Below are 20,236 nucleotides of genomic sequence, written 5' to 3'. Positions count from 1 at the left end.
TCAGCTCCTGACCTCTATCCTTCAGCAGTCCTTATCTTTAGGTAATTCTATATGTTATGCTGACAGAATAAATCAAACTTTCCAAAGCCTAAGATAGTGTTAGGCTGCTTACTTTTTGAAGTAGTATCTCTTTGTCACTACAACAAATCAAATCAATTCTAAGGAAGGAAAAAGGCTTATTTGGGATCATAGTGTCACAGGTTAAAGTTCATGGCTGATTTGCTCCAATGCTTTGGAGCCAAGAAAGCTATTATGAAGGAATGGCATGGTTAATCAGAGCTATCACCAGAAGCCAGAAGGCAGAGGAGGAGGTACAGTAGTCAGGGAAAATGCCTGCTAACCAAGAACATACTCCCATTTGCCCTCCATTCCTCACCCCACAACCTGCATAAACATGCACATATGCACATAGATGCACCCACACACTTACACACCTACTTTCTCCAAAGGATAGCATCTCTGCAGATGCTATCATATTGGGAATTTGTCAATAGAGCACTCACTGATTCTGCCATTCTCTTCATGATACAATCAATCACTTCTCCAATACTGCATCTTTGAGCACTGTAAGCTGGGAACTAGACCTCCAACACAAGAATTCTGGGAAGCATTTCCAGTCAAATGATAGTGGCTTACAAAAGCAGTCAGACTCAAGGCTGTTCTAAATATTCTATTCTTTCCCATTTTCCTAAACAAATGGCTAAAACAGGGTTTTAAATCATTTAATAAAATGCAACCTGCTCATGGGGAGCAACAATTTCTGGCTTAGAACAACTGAATAGATGTTTTCTAATTTCTAAAATTTAGGGCATATATTTAAGGTTATTGTGGGGTTTCGTCTTATTCACTTGTGAGTACTTACAGTTGAAAAGCACCTATTAGCTTTAACAGAAAACTTAAAATTTGATTGAATGGGAAAAATACATATAATTGTGCCTTATATGTAGCCAGGCACTTACCCAGTGGGTAAAACCAACAGTTATAGTATTGCTTTGGGCACACTTACACCTCTGCGTGCTTTCCTTCTTCAGTTGGTAAGGCATAAAACATGGAAGCGTTTCCCCAAATAAGGATAAGCTCAAATACAGCAGTCATCTCAGCATTGTCTATAGTAATTAAAAATGTAAAGCAGGATGAAGTACACCTGTGTCTCTGACACCTTTAGTTACTAAACAGCAAGGTATTTCTATAAATGGTGAATTTTTTAAACAAATAAAATTAGCCATTTATTTAAAAAAAAATAAAATAAGCAGTATCCCAACTCTTGTAAGTGTTCTCATAAGTGACACCATTTGTTTTGGTCAAACGCAGTTTCATTTTACCTCACTTGGAACCCTCCTATACCTCTAGATAATTTTATATCTGAAAGGAACTTAAACTCTTTAGTCATCATTGTATTGTATACAAAATAGAATTACTAATAATATCAACAGCACAGTACGCTCTGTGAATGAATCTGTCACTGATACGCTTTGAACATTTCCTGGCCTGTGAATTCCAATAGGGGATGAGCAACTAACCCTTGTGTGATCTCTGGAAGGGGAAGCTTCTGCGAACTCGGGGTTCTCTTCTAAGCTTATCAATGACTTTTAGATTTTCTCTGACCTGTGTTTTGGTTTCTTAGATGACAAAAGATTCTATAGCAAATTTAAAAGAATATACCTGGTAATAGACATAGATCACTAACCACATTGTCTCACAGGATAGGTGAAAGTAGTCCCTTTCCTCCACTTTGTACAACTCTTCTATTGGTGACAATATCACCAAGACAGACTTGGCGGGTTGGCACATCTCACATAGCCAGCCAGTCTGCTTCAAAGTGGCTATTTAGTTGAGGGCAGTTTTGAACTTCTCATCCTCCTGTGTTCACCTTCTGAGTTCTGGGACTATGGTATACACCATCATACCTATTTTATGGAGTGCTAGGGATTGAACCTTGGGCTTCCTGGTCCTAGGCAAGCACTTGACAAACTGACCCATATCCCCACTCTTAGCGATAGGTTTTTGCCTTTTAAATTTAATTCTTTTGCATGGTTATATTTGGTGTATGTTCTAATGTGTTGGGGAGACAAGTGTATAAGCAGGTGTGCCTACACATGTGTGTGCATGAGTGTGGAGTTTCAAACTTGATGTCAGATGTCTTCCTCAATTGCTCTCTACTGAGGCAAGTTCTGTCTTTTCTATGAACCCAAACCTCATGAATCAGCTAATATACAGCCAGCTTCTTTCAAGGATCGCTTCACCATCTCTGCTTTCTGTATGTTAGAATTACAGGTGGCAGCCATGCCTGCCCAGCATTTATGTGGATTCTGGGGAATCCAAACTCTGATCTCAATGTTTGTGCAGCAAGTGTTCTATTTATTGAGTCACTTTAGCAGCCGCAGAGATAGATGTTCCTCATGGGTTATTTCAATTCATAATTATAATTCCAGTGATGAATCTAATAAGTTAAATTAAGTGTATCTCAATATTCTGGGTGACTACACACTACTAGTCTTTTTCAGTATAAGGCAGTGCTAGTCTTGGAAAAAGAACAGCTTCAGTAAAGAAGATACTGTTTGTTACAAAATATTCCATTGACCTGACACCACATGGTGAGACTGATGAGGTCTTTCCTGATCAGAAAAGTGCTAAGACATTTCTTATACATGGCTCAAAGCTCCAAAGAACTGAATCGCTCCACTTTCCTGAGATGTGGCTTGAATTCAGCAAGCATCATATATCACAATAAACTTATATAGTGAATTTAAATTTTACAGTATCATGGTATTATTTATATTTAATTTTGCAAATTCACTTGGGATTTATAGTAGTTTAAAAACCTTAAGTTTTTATTAGGAGTTTATACTTAGTTTTATGTTTATATGCTTAAGTGACAATAAAAATAAACATTGGATGTTTATGAGAATTTTTTTCTCTAAAGGGAATTCATGCATTCAAACTTGATAAATAATGTGCTGTGTAAACTTTGATTAGAAGGGAATTTTAATTTAATATAATTTGAATACTTAAAATCCTTATTCCATTCTTAGCACTCGACTACCACTCTAAGTACTGCAGACAGAGCTTACTCTGTGAGCTTGGCACTTGATAGACTTACAATTTTTAAGAGGTTACCCATGAAACTATTAAATAGCAATATAAGACAACATGTGGTTAAGGTCCTGGAGTTGTTTACAGACAAATACCTAGGAGTTTAGCTCACAGGGGAAGTCAGAGGACTGTAAGAAAACCCTACTGAGCAAATGGGAGCCTGATTTTTGGTCTCAAAGGAGAAGTCCCATAGGGAAGAGGAGGCTTTCTGTTGAGGAAGGAGAGGAGAAAAAGCCCCATGGAGGAAAAAAATAGTCCAATAAAAAAGGGAGAGTCCCATGGAAAAGGAAGGGGAGCATTATGGAGAAGGGAGAACTTGTCATGAAGGAGTTACATTTTGCTTGGGTTCGTGATGGGGCTCAATGGAGGAGGTAGGAGTCACGAGCTATGGCAGATGTAACAAGAGAACGACATAAAATAACAACATCTTAAGAAGGTTCTTCTGAAAGGAATACTTCATAGTTACTGCATATCAAACACTATCCTGTTATAAACATGTTACCTCAATCTGCACTGGACCTAGAATGGAGATAAAGAAAGCCCAGATGTGTCAAGGATGCATAATCAGAAATGTAGACCAGGATTGATGCCTGTTTTTGTTGCTAAAAACAAAGATATGAAGAGTTCCCATGAGGTTGTCTTGTGGGCATGCTTGTGAAGGATTTTCTTCACTGGGTTAACTGATGTGGTACGATCCTCCCTAAATGAAGGCAGCACCATCTCATGGGCTGGACTCTGGACTGAATGTAAAGGAAAGAGGGAACCAAGCACTTGGAATCTTGCATTATACATTCTTTCTCTGCTTTTGACTAAGCATGTGACTAGCCTCTTCAAGTTCCTGCCCTGACTTCCCCACTACAATGGACTGTAAGCGGAATTGTGAGCTAAAATAAACCCTCTCCCCTAAAGTGATTTATATCAGCAACGGGAAGTACTTAGTGGCTAGATCTTACCAGCTCTGGTGTTGATCTTAATATAGTACTAGTAATCTAGGCCACAACTGTGCTGTCAAAGTTCTGCAGTGAGAACTCACCTTGGTATCACCATTCAAACTCTAGCTCTACCCTAGACGCTGTAATCTTTTAGTTACTTAATCCTTTACTTCTTCCAATTTCCGTTTCCAGATTACAAAATGCAAGTCCTATTATCTTACAGAATTGCTAAGAGAAGATACTGATAGAAGTTCGCATACATATTATTTTAAAAAAAAATTTGCCCTTGTCCTGTTATTTTTCTTCATGTTGCTTCTTGGGTTTGGTGCAAAGAACAGTGGGGATGGGTTAAGGATGGGGACCAAGGAAGGCAGGACATTAATCCCAGTTTCCCTAGAGGCTCTAAAACAAGGTTTGGCAGCACCCACTGGGGTCCCTACTGTGTTAGTAAGACCTTGGATGTAAATAACTGGGCTGTAAAACAAAGTCCACCAGCTGCTGGTTCCCTCAGAGTTATAGCTCAAAGGTGAAGGCAACAGAGATGGCTCAGAGTGACTTAGAGAATGATGGTGATCAAGGCAGGAATGAGTGGGAAAGCAGACTTGGCAAGCCACACACTAAAGCTGCTTATGCTTCCTCCCTCCATGCCCTTTCTTACAAATATAAAGACCTAGACAAGATAGTGCGGGATCTGAAGAAGGTGTCACTATGTGGTACTTGCCAACAAGAGAGACTTCTAAAGCCTGAGTGGTCCACAGATTGACTTTCAATGCTGGTGCAGTGCCTGAACCTTCCTCTCTGCTGGTGAGCACAAAACCCTGTAATGTGAAGAGATTTTTCTCTCCTGCATGCAACAATGTGGATGTGCAGGGGAATATAAGCCTTCTATCCAGAGCCCGGAGCTCCCTTCCTGACTTTCTCTATAAAAGGTCATCTACTTTATATTCCACTGTCCTTCATCTGGCCCTTGAATTAGCTCTGATAAAAGACTAATTTTCTAGTAGCAAAGATAGAGCTTAGACGATGTTCTCCTATTTGGAGATAAATGGACTTTCACACACATGTACTTGCAATCAGAATGTAATTAAAACATAAGAGAGCTTCAGTAAGCCCACCTACCAGTTCTGTAAACCGAATGGGAAAGCAGGGAGACAGCTCACACATGGAAGTGACTCTTGAGATTCTTAGCAACCCGCTGGGCCAGGTTTGAGCTTAGCTTTTCTTTTCTTTTTTCTTTTCTTTTTTTTTTTCAATCAGCTGTTCTTATCAATCACAGCTTGAATAGTCCTCTCTGAGCATGACTAGTCCTGAAAGCCAAGGCCCATCTGGATAGCCAGAAGGACAGAACACCATCCTAGCACAAACAATTCACAACCTACTGCCATGACAGAGAATAAATCACACACTGAGTTATAACTGGCACCTGAATTTCAACTATTGAATCAGGCACACTTTTACCAGACAGGTTTGCAAGGGGCCTATGGCATCAACAATGAGGGCCAAATTTTTCACCAGATAGAAATGGCCTTTATGAAGTAGGTTTAAGCATAGACCTCAAGAGGATATTTCTACATATAGTCTTTAGTACAACCAATATTAACTGGCCATGTTCTGGTGTCTAAATATCTCTGAACCAAGTGTGAGTCTGGTCACTGAGTTCCTCTGTGGGAATCAAGTTGCCAGCATCATCTCGTCCATACAAGTTTAACCACTCTTCTAAGCACCCTCACAATTCAAGATCTTTCCTGAGTACTGAACCCATGAAACTACTTGGCTCCATAGTATATATACATCTGTCTTTTTTTCCTATCTAGAAATAAATAAATGGTCTCCTTCAAGTTCAAGTCTTATGTTATTCTATTTCCAGAAAATGGACATTAAGTTTTCCTTTTCACATGGGTATGAGAGGCCTTATCTGTGTCTCAGTACCCATAAAATGCATGTTCTTTCTTCCTTCCTCCACACTATCAGGCCAAAGAGGGAAGACATGATTCCCTAATCAGTTTTATTGGCCTGGACAGGCTCAGGAGATGGCTAGAGATACACAGTGCATTCCAACTCTACTGGGCTTCATTCAGAGAGATGTATGCTGACACACACTCTTACCTTTGCTGGATGTACTGAGGAGGGTTTCTGCTTACACAGGAGCATTGGGAAAGCCCAAACTCCCTGGATTCCTGAAATTTGCAGTGCAGGCTCCTAGAGTCAGCACTGACCCGAACCTCTTAGCTTATCTGTCTGCTGCCCACATATCTTAGGCAAATAGCCCTGGGGTAGAGGAAAGAACAAACACTGGAGAAAGAGGACAAAGCTGCTTAGCACTGTGACTTGGGTGTATTAAGTCAGTTCATCTTACACAGGCAAAGACTGAGGAGCCTGAGCAGGAGAGGTGGGGGTGTTATGGGGAAAGCCACACAGGATAGGCACTGTGAGAGGGCTGAGCTCTAATTTAGCTAGAACAGTTAATGATTTTAATGATTTGTTGTGATCTCAAAACAACAGTTAAGCGATAAATCCACACCATTAAGGCTTTTATGATGCTTGGCTTCATTTAGCAAATAGTGTGGGTTGGGGGCTTAGGTTGAACATTTGAGATTATTTTGCTGTGAAGACACCCACATTTAACTAATAAAAAAACAAGCTCCAGGTCCCCAGAAGCAACTGGCTCCCAAACCCAGCGCAGGCGAAATGGAAAGACGTCCTTGAAACTTAACCCAAAGGTTTGCTCAACTGCCTCTGCCATGTGTTCTGGGCAGAAAGCAAACAAGCACAGAAAATTGAAAGTTGATTGTTTTCCGTCTAAGTTTGAGTCTCCAGTCCAGGGGGAGAATGCAGTTCCTGGTTCTTTGATACTCTGGGGGAAAGGCTGATCATGCCTCTAGATTGAAAAGTCAAAGAAGTTCCCACTGCTGTATACAGAGGTGAGTGTCTTGTTTAGAGTTTTCTTCATTCAATAAGGGCACAGAACTGTCAAAATAATGACCAGGAAATTTGACAATCTGGAGTCCCTCTACTATTACAGGCTTACATATATCTCTGGCATGGTGAACACTATGATTTAAATAAAAATTCTAAGGCCCTTGACATGATCCTCATCAATAAAGAACTGTATTTACCCAAACTTTTTTTTTTGTTTTTTTTTTGGTTTTTTTTTTTTTTTTTGGTTTTTTGTTTTTTGTTTTTTTTTTTGTTGTTGTTTTTTTTATTAACTTGAGTATTTCTTATATACATTTCGAGTGTTATTCCCTTTCCCGGTTTCCGGGCAAACATCCCCCTCCGCCCTCCCCTTCCTTATGGGTGTTCCCCTCCCCATCCTCCCCCCATTGCCGCCCTCCCCCCAACAGTCTAGTTCACTGGGGGTTCAGTCTTAGCAGGACCCAGGGCTTCCCCTTCCACTGGTGCTCTTACTAGGATATTCATTGCTACCTATGAGGTCAGAGTCCAGGGTCAGTCCATGTATAGTCTTTAGGTAGTGGCTTAGTCCCTAGAAGCTCTGGTTGCTTGGCATTGTTGTACATATGGGGTCTCGAGCCCCTTCAAGCTCTTCCAGTTCTTTCTCTGATTCCTTCAACGGGGGTCCTATTCTCAGTTCAGTGGTTTGCTGCTGGCATTCACCTCTGTGTTTGCTGTATTCTGGCTGTGTCTCTCAGGAGCGATCTACATCCGGCTCCTGTCGGTCTGCACTTCTTTGCTTCATCCATCTTGTCTAATTGGATGGCTGAATATGTATGGGCCACATGTGGGGCAGGCTCTGAATGGGTGTTCCTTCTGTCTCTGTTTTAATCTTTGCCTCTCTATTCCCTGCCAAGGGTATTCTTGTTCCCCTTTTAAAGAAGGAGTGAAGCATTCACTTTTTGATCATCCGTCTTGAGTTTCATTTGTTCTAGGCATCTAGGGTAATTCAAGCATTTGGGCTAATAGCCACTTATCAATGAGTGCATACCATGTGTGTTTTTCTGTGATTGGGTTACCTCACTCAGGATGATATTTTCCAGTTCCAACCATTTGCCTACGAATTTCATAAAGTCATTGTTTTTGATAGCTGAGTAATATTCCATTGTGTAGATGTACCACATTTTCTGTATCCATTCCTCTGTTGAAGGACATGATCCTCATCAATAAAGAACTGTATTTACCCAAACTTTTTAAAAATTGTTTTTGTTTTGATTAACACTGGCTTTTCCTGGAAAGACTCCCTACGCTATAGTAGATTAACTCAGAAAATTCTGGAAATTTTGAGATTCCCCATACCCCAGGTGACACTGTCTATAGATAGTGCGTCTTACTGCCCTTTGCACCTTTAACCCTTATGCTGCTGACTCTTTCCCATTCCAAACTCTGAAGTTTGTCCCATCAATTATGTCCTCTCATACTGTTCTCTACAGAGATCAAAACGATGAATTAAACTTCCTTGTTGCTTGATTTTTATCCTTTTAAAGCTTCTGCTCCTTTGTGTGTGTGTGTGTGTGTGTGTGTGTGTAAATGTACATGTGTGTGTAGAGTTGCCTATATAAACTAGAGGTCAACACCAAATGTCTTCCTCAGCTACATGCCACCATACTTTAAAAACTAGTTTGTCTAGTCTGTTTGACCAGTGAGCTCTAAGAATTCTCCTGTCTCTACTTCCTCAGCACTGGGTTATTGGTGTACTTAACTACACCCAGCTCCAAACACAATTGCTAGGGATCAAATTTAGGTCCCCATGCTTGTAAGGTGAACACTTTACTGACTGGCTATTTCTCCAGCCTCTTCAAGATGTCCTCTCCATGGGGGTTGGGGATTTAGCTCAGTGGTAGAGTGCTTGCTTAGCAAGCCAAGGCCCTGGGTTCGGCCCTCAGCTCCGGAGGGGGGGGGGGGATGTCCTCTCCAATACAGCCTGTTATAACTCTTCTTGATTTCAGCATGCAGGGAACAGTGTTTTCCATATCCTCTTAATTTCATGATTTATTCTTCTCAGTGTGCCAGTCTTCCCACCTCAAGGTCAATAGTTACATCTCTTCCTTCGTGTAAATTTAAAACATTCTATAGTCCTTACAGCACCCTCCTGTATTTCCAAGACAGTCTAAATTGCCACAGCTTCACTAATTCTTCCCTCAAAACTCGCTGAACTACACTTGAAAGTCTGTTGAGTCCATGAACTTCAACATCTTTTGCTATTTTGTGGAATTATTTTCATAGCATGGGCTTAAATTTCATGATGAACAATTATCATCAGCCCCCCGCATATAGTCTCTGTGCTCTTTTCTCTCCACCATAATCACCCAGCAGAAGTCCATGCAAGCATTTAAATGTGTCTGGAGAAAAGCACCAAATTTTGCTAAATATATCCATGACCTTAACTAAGCTCTTGGTTTGCAACAGAATTTTCTGCCAAAGTATTTTTCCCTCTTCTTTCCTAGGTAGTCACTGCATTCTTTGTTTTCTGATTTCCATTTTCTCTTCCCCACTTGTCTTTGACAAATGATTTTGGTCTCCTCTCAAGGAAGACACCAGAATTTATCAGGAAAGCATTCCCAACCACTTACCTGCACCCATTGCTGCACATGTGGCCTAAGTGAACTATCTCTGAGTTTGCCAGTCTGCTCCTCCCCGCTTGTCTCCTCCAGATCCTCTTAGCTCCCACTTAGATCATCAGATGCCCTCTTATGATTGATAGTTCCTGAGATTACGCAATCATCCAAGAATCGCTAATCACTTCTAACCAAAGCCAAAGTGGAGCCATCACTTCTAACACTGCTCTTTCTATCCCTACACATACTCAGAATCCTTGTCACCTCTATTGCTATTACCTTCAAGGAAGCTACATTATTCTTTCCTGGGATTGTTACAGTTGTTTAGTAACTGACTAAGTGACTTCTCTGTCTCTTTTCTCTCCTGGTCTTCTGCATTTTCTCAATACATGATTTAAAAAGTATTCCAGTTAAATGTCAGTTTGTACAGTCTTTTAGAAGCCCAGTGGTTGGCCTTTTTCCCAAGTTCCCTTAACAGTCCTCAAGGCCATTTTGTCCGAGACCTCCATGATCCTATATATAACCATATCCATCTTATTTTATTCCATTCTTGGTATAGTATCTTTCAGAATTTTTCCTGAGTAAAGTCACTAACCAAGCCCCTAGTTAAAGATGTCTGTGCTACTCTCTCCATCTACCTGGGATTTTCCAGCTGTCCCCACTGCTTCCCCAGCATCTCCACAGGTCCATCTTCCTGTTCACAGTAAGCTCTTTTAATACTCAGTAAAGTCTTATGTCTCTTCCTTTCTCAACACCCTGATCTCGGTGACCTGCTTCAGTTTTCTCCCATCACCAATATTCACTTGAACTGCTTGTTGCTTCTTCTCTTTTCTACTTGCTCACAGTCAGCCTCTATCACTGGAACACAAATTCTGTGACAGCAGGAACTGAAACCTATAGCTTTGAGTGTTGATTCCTATGTATTCAAAATGACCTGTTACATCATGAGCACACAAGTATCCACTGAGTGGGTGATGAACTAACCCAACAGGTACATGAATGGCACAAGTATTTAAGAACTGATGATGTACCCAGAACCTTATATAAGCAGACAGACATATTTACACATTCACCATTCAGTCTGCAAACTAGGCAATAACATGAATATTGTTAAACTTTTTATCATTATTTTTAATCCCACAGCACTAGAGTCAAGTTTAGTCCAAAATAATGTTCTTCAGCTCCAGCCAACAGGCAGACATTTGCTGGGGCTATACAGGAAAATCTTCTCAGCTTAAAATTTAGCAAGAAGATACTTCTTTGCACTTAAAGTAGCAAAATAAAATTTTGTCCTTTTTCAGAATGCCAGAGAAAACACTGATAATTCAACAGAGGAGAATACTTTGAAAGCTTGGCAGGAATAGTGTGTAGATAAAAGTGTATGACAGGAAGGGAAAGAAAAAGTAAGAGAAGAGAAGGTCCCAGAAGAAATAAGCAAAACAGGGAGTATCCACTTTCAGAGGTTGGTGGAGAAATATAAAACTTCCTGAAACATGTATATAAATCAACTATATAAGACAATTGGATATGCATAAAAGGAGTCACCATCACCATTAGGATCCCAAACTCACATGTGTTTGAGTCTACCAATGAAGATAATGGGGTGAAAGGCTCAGAGAGAGCTGATCTTCTTCCTCAGCCCACACCCCATCAGGAATCCCCACTCTCACGCCATCTCAAACAACCTTCTTCATACTGAATGTCCCTCCCTTCTACTTCCTGTATGTCTATCTGTCCATCTGATTCCCTCTTATTCTCTATGTTTTTTTTTCCTTAATAATCCTATGTTCTCTTCCTGTTAACCAGTTGCTCACTCTACCTCTTGGCTTATGGGTGACGTTATTTAATTCTTTTTACAATATTCAAGTAGAAAGTCCTTGAATCAAAGGTGTGTGCCAAGGCTGAGCCAAACCACTACTAAAAACAGTTTTTTCCAGTAAATAATACAATACTGAGGTTCACAGTGTGATCAAATATCCTGCAACAGACTGTTCTCGCTGGAACACACAGAAATGAAGAGAAAGAAGTAAGCGGACAGCAGGGCATGGAATCTGCTTTGTGTAAGTGCTGAGTCTCTTCATGGCTATACCAGGGAAGGATTCTCAAAGACATTTACAATTTGAGGAAGTACTGAGTAGTGTGGTGGCATATACCTGTAATTTCAGCTACTCAGAAGGCTGAATCAAGGTGATCATAATAGAACGAGGCCTGTCATTGGACAAGAAGGAAGAATGGGCAGGAAAAAATGTTTTAGAGAGGAGGAGGAGACTGAAGTGGAGAAGAGGTAGCAGTTGAGAGAACATGGAGGTGGATGTTAAGATTCCTCTATGCACATTTACAGGTTTTTATGAATATTCTTAAGGGATGGATGCGTACAAGACTTTGTATGTCTAGGTGGGAAATTATATATTATCAATTGGATCAGAGGTTATTGTGTTGTGTATTCTTTCATGTGGCAATTTAATTGAATTTAAGAGAGTGGTGACTGGAGACACCAGGCCACCATGGAATTGAGATGTGTATGTCTGGCATGGTGGCAACCTACCTTGCTAACTAGACAGGTAGAGAGATTGTTGCCAGGCTCAGAGAGTAGCCATCAGCAGTGTGATATGAGATGGAGCAAATCGGGTGAGACGCTTTGCTGACTGAGATGAAAATATCAAACAGATGTCATGGGGCACTAAAAGAAAGCCCATATTTATGTTTTACCACAACAGATCTATCTCAAGATACAGCTATACCACTCCTGGGCATATGCCCAAAAGACACTCCACCCTACCACAAAGACACTTGCTCAACCATGTTCATAGCAGCTTTATTCATAATAGCCAGAAACTCGAAAGAACTGACATGTCCCTCAACTGAAGAATGGACAAAGAGTGGTGCGTTTACATAATGGAGTGTTACTCAGCTATTAAAAACAATGACATCATGAAATTTGCAGGCAAATAGATGGAACTAGAAAACAAAATCATTCTGAGTGAGGTAATCCAGATCCAGAAAGACAAACATGGTATCTATTTACCTACAAGTGGATATCAACTATAAAGTAAAGGATTATCATCTACATTTTACAGTCCCAGAAAGGCTAAACAACAAGGAGGGCTAAGATGGGGGTGGGAATGCGTTGATCTCCCTGGGAAAGGGAAATAGAATCGATATTATGAGAACTCATCACTAGTGGGGATGGAAACAGGAGGGTTCAGGTGAGTGGAGGATGGAGGGAGAAATTATTGGAGAGACAACTAGAATTAAAAGGTAATTCTGGTAAGATGGAAACCTAGTGCAATGGAAACTCCAAAGAATCTATTAGGGTGATCCTAACTAAGACTCCTGGTACTGAGGGATATGGAGCCTGAACAGGTCATCTTCTGTAACCAGGTATGATTTCCAGTGGAGGGATCATGTCACCAGCCTAGCCACAAAAACTTTAATCTGCATTTTGTCCTGCCAGCATGATGCACTGAAGTAAAATTGGCACAGAAATTGTGGTAGTGGCTAACTAATGACTGTTCCAACTTGAGACCCATGCCATGAGAGGGAGTTCACACCTGAGACTGCCTGGAAGGTCATGCGTCAGAGGCTGAATATTCCAGAGATCCATAGTAGAACCAAACATGAATGGAAAGAAAAGAGTCAATGAAATGATACTTAATGATAGTCTGCTATACTCATAGACTGGAGCATAGCATGTTCACCATGAAAAGAGGCTCCATATAGCCACTGAGCCAAATAGATGCTGAGACCCACAGCCAAACATTAGGCAGGGCTTGGGGAATCCTGTGGAAGAAGGGGAGAAAGGATTGTAGGAGCCAAAAGGGTCAATGACACCATAAGAAAACCCCCAGAATCAACAAACCTGGACTCATAGAGGATGAAGCAACAATCAGGGAGTCTGCATGGTCTATCCTAGGCCCTCTGCATATATATTATAGTTGTATAGCTTGGTGTTTTATGGGACTCCTCACAGAGTGAGCAGGGGCTATCTCTGACTCTTATGTCTGCTTTTGGGACCCTTGTCCTCCTAATGGGTTACATCATCCAGGCTTAATATAAGGATATGTGCCTAGTCTTATATGCCATGTTTGGTTGATATTTCTGGAAGGATTTCCCTTTTCTGAAAGGAAAGAGAGGAGTGGATGGGAATAGGGGAGTTGAGAGGGAAGGACTATAAGGATAGGAAGCAGTCAGGATATAATGTATGAGAGAATAAATTAATTTAATATAATAAACAATTTGAAACAAACTCTGTATGACTTCTTGCTGAGGAGGACACAGATCTGGCCATTACCAACCATACCTGGCCCAGTCACTCCATTCTTTCAACTATTCATTTAAGAGTTATTGACAGTATTTGTTCTTCAGGACCTCTTCTACTCTGAGATTACTCAAGAGTCATATTCTAATGAGTGAACACAGGTAGAAACTGAGAACTTTACATAAATTTATATTGTATGTCAGATGGTAATCTGAGCTAGAGAGACAAGTAGAGAAAGGGGGCATGATTGAAAACAAATGGCTCTCTGGGTAAATTGTTTATTCGAATGGCTGCTACTAATAGGAGAACAAAATCCAGAAGCAAGAGGAATAGTGGTGTAAAAACCTGACCTGGGCAAAGCTTTCCACACAAAGTGACCAGCAAAGACAAACCCTAGGGTAGAAGTCGGATTCTTGCTGATCCATACAGACATTCCCATGGCCAGAGTATTGAGTGGAAAGAGAGGCTGCATTGGGAAGGTAACAAACCACAGGCCTTAGCTGCTTAAAAACGTCAGACCTGAAATAGGGAATCAACAAAGACAGCTGAAGAGCAGAATTCTGTGACCCGAGTTCTGTGACCTGACTCATGGGAAATGTCATTCCAGGAATGGGTTGAGAACCTGCTGTGACTGAGACAGAGGACAAGGGGTTACATTGGACACGCTGGTCCAGAGGTTGTTGCTGCAACCTGCAGGAAGGAGGTAGTACTCAGTCCCTGGAAAGGGTTGCATGTTGTGTGTTATTGAAAGCTGAAATGTAGTTTTTACAAGTGGGTCTCATAGACTTGAGAAAGAGAAGCCCATCCTCAGGGGCTTTTGTAAGGATAAAGTTGTTATTTCCTGAGCAGAGAGACTGAGAGGAACAGGCCCCAGGCAGTCAGGCTTGGTAGGGAGGGAGCAGTTCATCTTTAGACACACTATGTTGAGATGTTTTTAGACCACATGGCAGTACAACGCATTTGGATTTTGATATGAAAAAATAAACCAGCCTTGAGCTTATTGTACTAATGACCCTCAGTTGAACTGACTTTTCTATCTATAAAAACAAGAAACTGAATTCTGCTTTGGAAACAGTACCTCCTAGAATATTCACAAGTGTGTGTGTGTGTGTGTGTGTGTGTGTGTGTGTGTGTGTGTGTGTGTGTGATTCATATTGTGATGATTAAGTGCTAAATTATAGAAAATCAATGAAATGCCAAAGCAGTCTGGAAGGAAAAAAAATTAACAGGAATTAGTGTCACCGAGAAGCTACATCAGCCCATCCCTGTGACACTAGCACAACAAACACATGGAGACATTTCCAATCCCCATGAACAGGAACTTGGGGCAGCTATTAAAACATAAAGCTCAAGAGACTCACAGAACTTCAGACATTTGCCCCACATCACACATGAGAATCTGTGGCAAAGGAAGAAGCCCAGAGTTCCCCAGTCTTCCATTACACCTTTTCATGATTGCTTGTCAATAAAAAAGATCTCTTTCATTTGCAAAGAATGGAGACCTGAGGATGTACAAAGGACTCTCCTGGTCCATATCTTTATGGATGAAACTCTTCAGACTACAAATAGTCATTGCTAGAGAAAGCAATCCCAGGATGAGAATGAACAAGGTCAATGGTGCATGGGTCCAACTGTCTGGATCTACTAATTGTACATTTTGTTCCTGTAAATGTTACTGTTGCCTCATTTGCAGGGTTCAGGGTTCTCTCCTGTGAACTATCCACTAGATGAAAGGGCAGAACATCTGGACTTTTCCTTCACAGACCTTATGGGCATCTATCCTTGATGCAGCTACCTTATCTCTCTAAAAGGGTCCAAGTGGCTCTATATCATCTGCATGCCCACTGGCTGCGGTGAGTTCTTAAATGAAGAAGGAAGTTTACTCTGGATGAAAATCAACCTCTGAGAAGAGGTCAGGGTCTATAAGCCCTGAATGACTGTTGCAACACATAATGAATCTAAAATGTGGTAAGTGCTTGTTAACTGTGTTGATTTGCAGAAGAACAGGTGCATCAGGCAGATAGATTCATATGCACAAGCATTGCTCATTAAGGTTCATAAAAATCATATATGGAAGTCAGGAGAGCTGCTGCATTCCTGCAAATCCATCAGAAGATCAGGAGTTCAAGGCCAGCCTCAGCTACATGAGACAAACAGATAGCATTCTTACAAGACAATTACTATTTCCCAAATTCTTCAAATGGAAAAAGTTGACCTAGAAGGATTTTTTTAGAGATGCCCAAAGACTTCAGTCTTTTTCTACCCTCAGTTCTCCTATGGCTCTTGGCTAGATTGCTATATATATAAAAGAATACTCATAATGTGTCTCTGATGTGTTCTTTCCTTAAGTGAAGATTTTCAAGATCTGTTAATGCTAAAAATACCTTTTTGAGCAAATAATAATTGATTGTCCTGGGTCTAAGAGCTTACCCACAGTTGGTCCTGAAATAACTGCATTTATAACCTTGCAGAAACTTGGATTTAGATAAACAGTTATTCCACAGTGGGGTGGTCAAATCACAAACTGGAGTCAGCCAACTAGAAGGCTGAAATTAAAAGACACTAATGTAAACATCCAGATACTTGAACTTTCCAATTCAATCTTGAGGCTCCCAAGCAGAAAGAACATGGGACTCAGGAACCATTAGCCAAGATTATCTGAAACAAATCCATCCTGAGAGTCAGTTTACAGTAAGAATTAATCAGCCTTGTGATTTGGTTCTCTGTACCTTCCTCACTCAAAATCTCTCTTCTAAAATTATGTTAAAGTCATATATTAAAGCAAGAAAAAAGGCTTTACACAAAAGAAGTTAAGAACTGAACAAAGTCCAACTACTCCAATAAATATAGCAATTTCCATTTATTCCTATTCAGACTTTATCCAAAGACAATTTATATAATTTAAACCATAGTAAAGGTGCATTTTATTGTTTAAGCAAAAATTATGTAATAAATATTTTATGCTGCAAAATAAAACTCAAATCTCTCATTTTAATAGTTGCATAATATAGTATGTTATTATAGTATATTGTTAGTTATTTAACCATTCCTCTACTGCTCAAGTCATTTCCTGTTTCCCAAGATTATAAACAAGACTACAATGGATCATATTTGTATATATAACCATTCCTAAGAACATTTGCTATGGTTATATTCCCAGAAGTGGAATTACAAAATCATTTTAATGTAAATATTTTGAATTGCTTATTTATTTTGAAGAATTTCTGTCTTGAAAACATCCTGCCTGCATCCTACCATCATGTGATTGTATGAAACAGCTTTACCAAGATCTGCATTCTGGACTAAATGTTGTTGATATCCAGATTCCTGCTGAAGCACTAATCTTTATCTTCAATGTTATGTTATTTTGGAAGGGCATCTTTGAGAGGTAATCAGGGTTAAGTGAGGACAGAAGAACAAGTATCTAATGTTACAACTAATGTCTTATTAAAAAAAAAAAAGACTCCCTCAGAACTGGATGCTGCTTCTCCCCATCCATTGAGGCTTTGAAACCATGAAGAAGGCTCTTAGGAGAAAGCACACCTCTGCCACTACACTCTTGGGCTTCCCAGTCTCTAGAACTTCCACAGCAAATATCTGCTATCTAAAATAATCAGTCTAGAAGATTTTATTACTGCAGACAATCTAACACTCAATAGATAGATAGATAGATAGATAGATAGATAGATAGATAGATAGATAGATAGATAGATATATTTTACTATATAAAATACTTGAAAAGAAGCAACTTAAGTAAAGCAGAGTTGACTTGGGTTTACAATTTGAAGGGATACATCCATTTTGGCCGAGAAGACATCTGAAATGTGAAAAGCAGGGGGCAGGGTGGGCATTACATTGCTTTTTTGGTCAAGAAATATCAAACAGGAAACAGGTCCCAGTTACAAAACTTGAAGGCTTGCCTCTAATCACCTATGTCCTTCAGTTAGACTCTTCTTCCTAAAGATTCCAGGAATTTCTAAAACAGCCCACCAGCTGGGACCAAGTATACATGATCATGTTAAGAACATGGTACATCTAAACAAAAATAACATTCTAATTTCTGTTTTAAAATCTCATTATAAAACTATAACTTTAAAATAAAGCTTTTGGCTTTCATTGGATGTTTAATCATCATCATCAATTCCTCTATTATCTCTGGCTAACTCTTTCTTATTAACTATAATTTTGTTTAAGTCCTCGTGGTAGGAAAGACATCATTCCTATGTAAATATTTCTATAGACATATTTCTACATAGAGTCATACATAAATACAGTCAGGCAAATAGACATATTTCTACACACATAGAAATGGAGCTGCAGGAGAAAATGTGTCCTGTTCTCAAGCAATTAATCAACTAGTTGAGTCAGAAAGAAAAGAAAGTTTAAATGCCATAAAAGAAGACAGGAAAAAAGTTCAAAGGTTGAAGGTACACAAAGAGAATGGAACATCCCCTAAGAAGGAGCATCCTGGACAGTTAAATATCTCAGCTGTTTTATCAAGGCACTTGCTGTCAAGCCTGATGACCTATTTAGACCCCTTCAGAACCCGAGAACTTCAACCCAGTTTGAGGAAGAGAATTGATTTCTGCAAATTGACCTTGACTTCCCCATGAACACCATGGCATATATACCCCAGCCCATAAATAATGTAACACAAACAATAAGTAGCATCAAATGGAACCTAGAATGAAAAGCTAGGCCTTAGAAAGATGAAAGGCAGCAAGACAGATGGATATATGGATGGATGGATGGATGGATGGATGGATGGATGGATGGATGGACGGACGGATGGTCAATGGGACTAGAGAACAAGAGAGAATGTTCTAGGGAAATGATAAATGAGCTTATAAGCCAGAGAGCTAACCTAATTACAGATATAACATACTGGATATGGCTGGCCACACCCTTTAGTCATGAGTACCTTGATCCCCACATCTTCCCAGTCCTCCACCTTCCTTGTAGATTCTCTCCACCCCCAGCTTGCACCACTGATGTCTTTGTCCCCACACAGCAGTCTTGCTGACTTTCCACTGTACTCAGAAATGGAGAAATTGAAAACTGCCTTGCTCCTGGGTTGATATGGTGTGATAAGCCAGGTTGCATCTGGCTGGGCACACTTCTTATATGTGTGAGCAGAAAAGAATATGTATAGATAAGCAGCCCGTGACAAACTGCATTCCAGCAGCGTGGGGAAAGCATGGCCAGCCTCCAGTCTCTGCTCCAGGCAAGCCCCTCCTTCATTTCTTCAGACATCTCAGAGTGGATTCCCACTGGCAGATTTCAGCAGTGCACCGTACGTCTCTCCACAATAGATAGGGAGATGAGACACAGACAGAAAGAAAAGCAGATTTGCTCTGTTTGGGAAGTAGGGCTCACACCGAGTTGGATTCCATTTCCACTGAGTTAGAAGCCCGGGCTCAGCGAGGATAGAATCACGATGTTCTTCAGTAGCTCATACTGAACAAGACGGCATTCCATTATCCTGTGGATACATTTGTGTCCACATGCTCTGTCCTCTACCAGAAACACTGGGCTTTCTTTCTGGATGCCTTTGTGCTCCCACAAAGCAACAAGGATTTGCCTTACTCTTAAATAAGGTCATTAAGTGGTCCAATCATTTATGTTTCAACCCCGGGAACATGGTAATCGCATTGTCACCAAGTCCTATGACCTCAGACAGCAGACAGCACATCAAGCTGGACACTTGGGATGGCTGACTCCTGGAGGACGTCTATTCTGTGAGGAAGGAAGTGTGATCCTGAGAGGACAGTGTAAGTGTGTCTGGCCAGCTTTCTCCTGTTGGCTCCTAAGGGTGCCAGAGTTTCTAAGCATCTGTATGCTTGTCCTGGTACCCTACAACTCTTTATTCTCCTCTCTGCTCACTGCAGCCTTGGGGCAGGTCCCATCTTACAGGTTTTGACTGCTCCTCAAATTCATCTCTTTAACTCACAATAAAATCAATATATATTTTAAATATCAAATATTTTTAATAAAAATAAAACCAACAGGCACCAGAAATTATGCAGTTTTCTGTGGGGTTTGTGTGTGTGTGTGTGTGTGTGTGTGTGTGTGTGTGTGTTTTAACATAAAGCATATTTTAAGTGTATATGTTGTGATAAGAGAGTACCTCATTGTGCATTCTGCCTGTGAACCCCAAATTTGAATGACTTCCAGTAAAATAGACACATTCTGTATCAGTTACTTTTCTGTTTCTGTGATAAACACCATGGTCCGAAGTGACTTAAGGAAGAAAGAATTTGGGCTTACATTTCCTAAGGGTTAAGATTTCAAAATGGTGGAGAAGTCATGGTGCAGTGGCAGAAACAGGAAATTACATTTTATCCACACAGGAAATAGAGAGGAAGAATAGGAAGAGAGAGAAAGGGTCAAATTTAGCAATCCTCAAAGCCTATGCCCAGTGGTATGCTTCCTCCAGCTAAGCT

The 20,236-nt window shown here is 40.4% G+C and overlaps 1 long non-coding RNA gene across 3 annotated transcripts in view; it reads right to left on the bottom strand.

The window, feature by feature from the left end:
• The window catches only part of LOC102549394 (uncharacterized), a 312,476-nt gene that overhangs the window by 9,938 nt on the left and 282,302 nt on the right, over positions 1 to 20,236 (bottom strand). For 2 of the 3 annotated variants that reach the window (NR_190618.1, NR_190619.1), the window contains exon 5: positions 1,007 to 1,106. The exons of the other annotated variant lie outside the window; for it this stretch is intronic. This is a non-coding gene — a long non-coding RNA (uncharacterized LOC102549394). The remainder of the gene's footprint in view (positions 1 to 1,006; positions 1,107 to 20,236) is intronic. 3 annotated transcript variants of the gene reach the window in all.

The sequence above is a fragment of the Rattus norvegicus genome, chromosome 13, assembly GCF_021556685.1.
Source record: "Rattus norvegicus strain SHRSP/BbbUtx chromosome 13, alternate assembly SHRSP_T2T, whole genome shotgun sequence".
Taxonomy (NCBI): domain Eukaryota; kingdom Metazoa; phylum Chordata; class Mammalia; order Rodentia; family Muridae; genus Rattus; species Rattus norvegicus.
The sequence above is the reverse complement of the archived record's forward strand: the minus strand, read 5'-3'. Positions and strand labels throughout refer to the sequence as shown.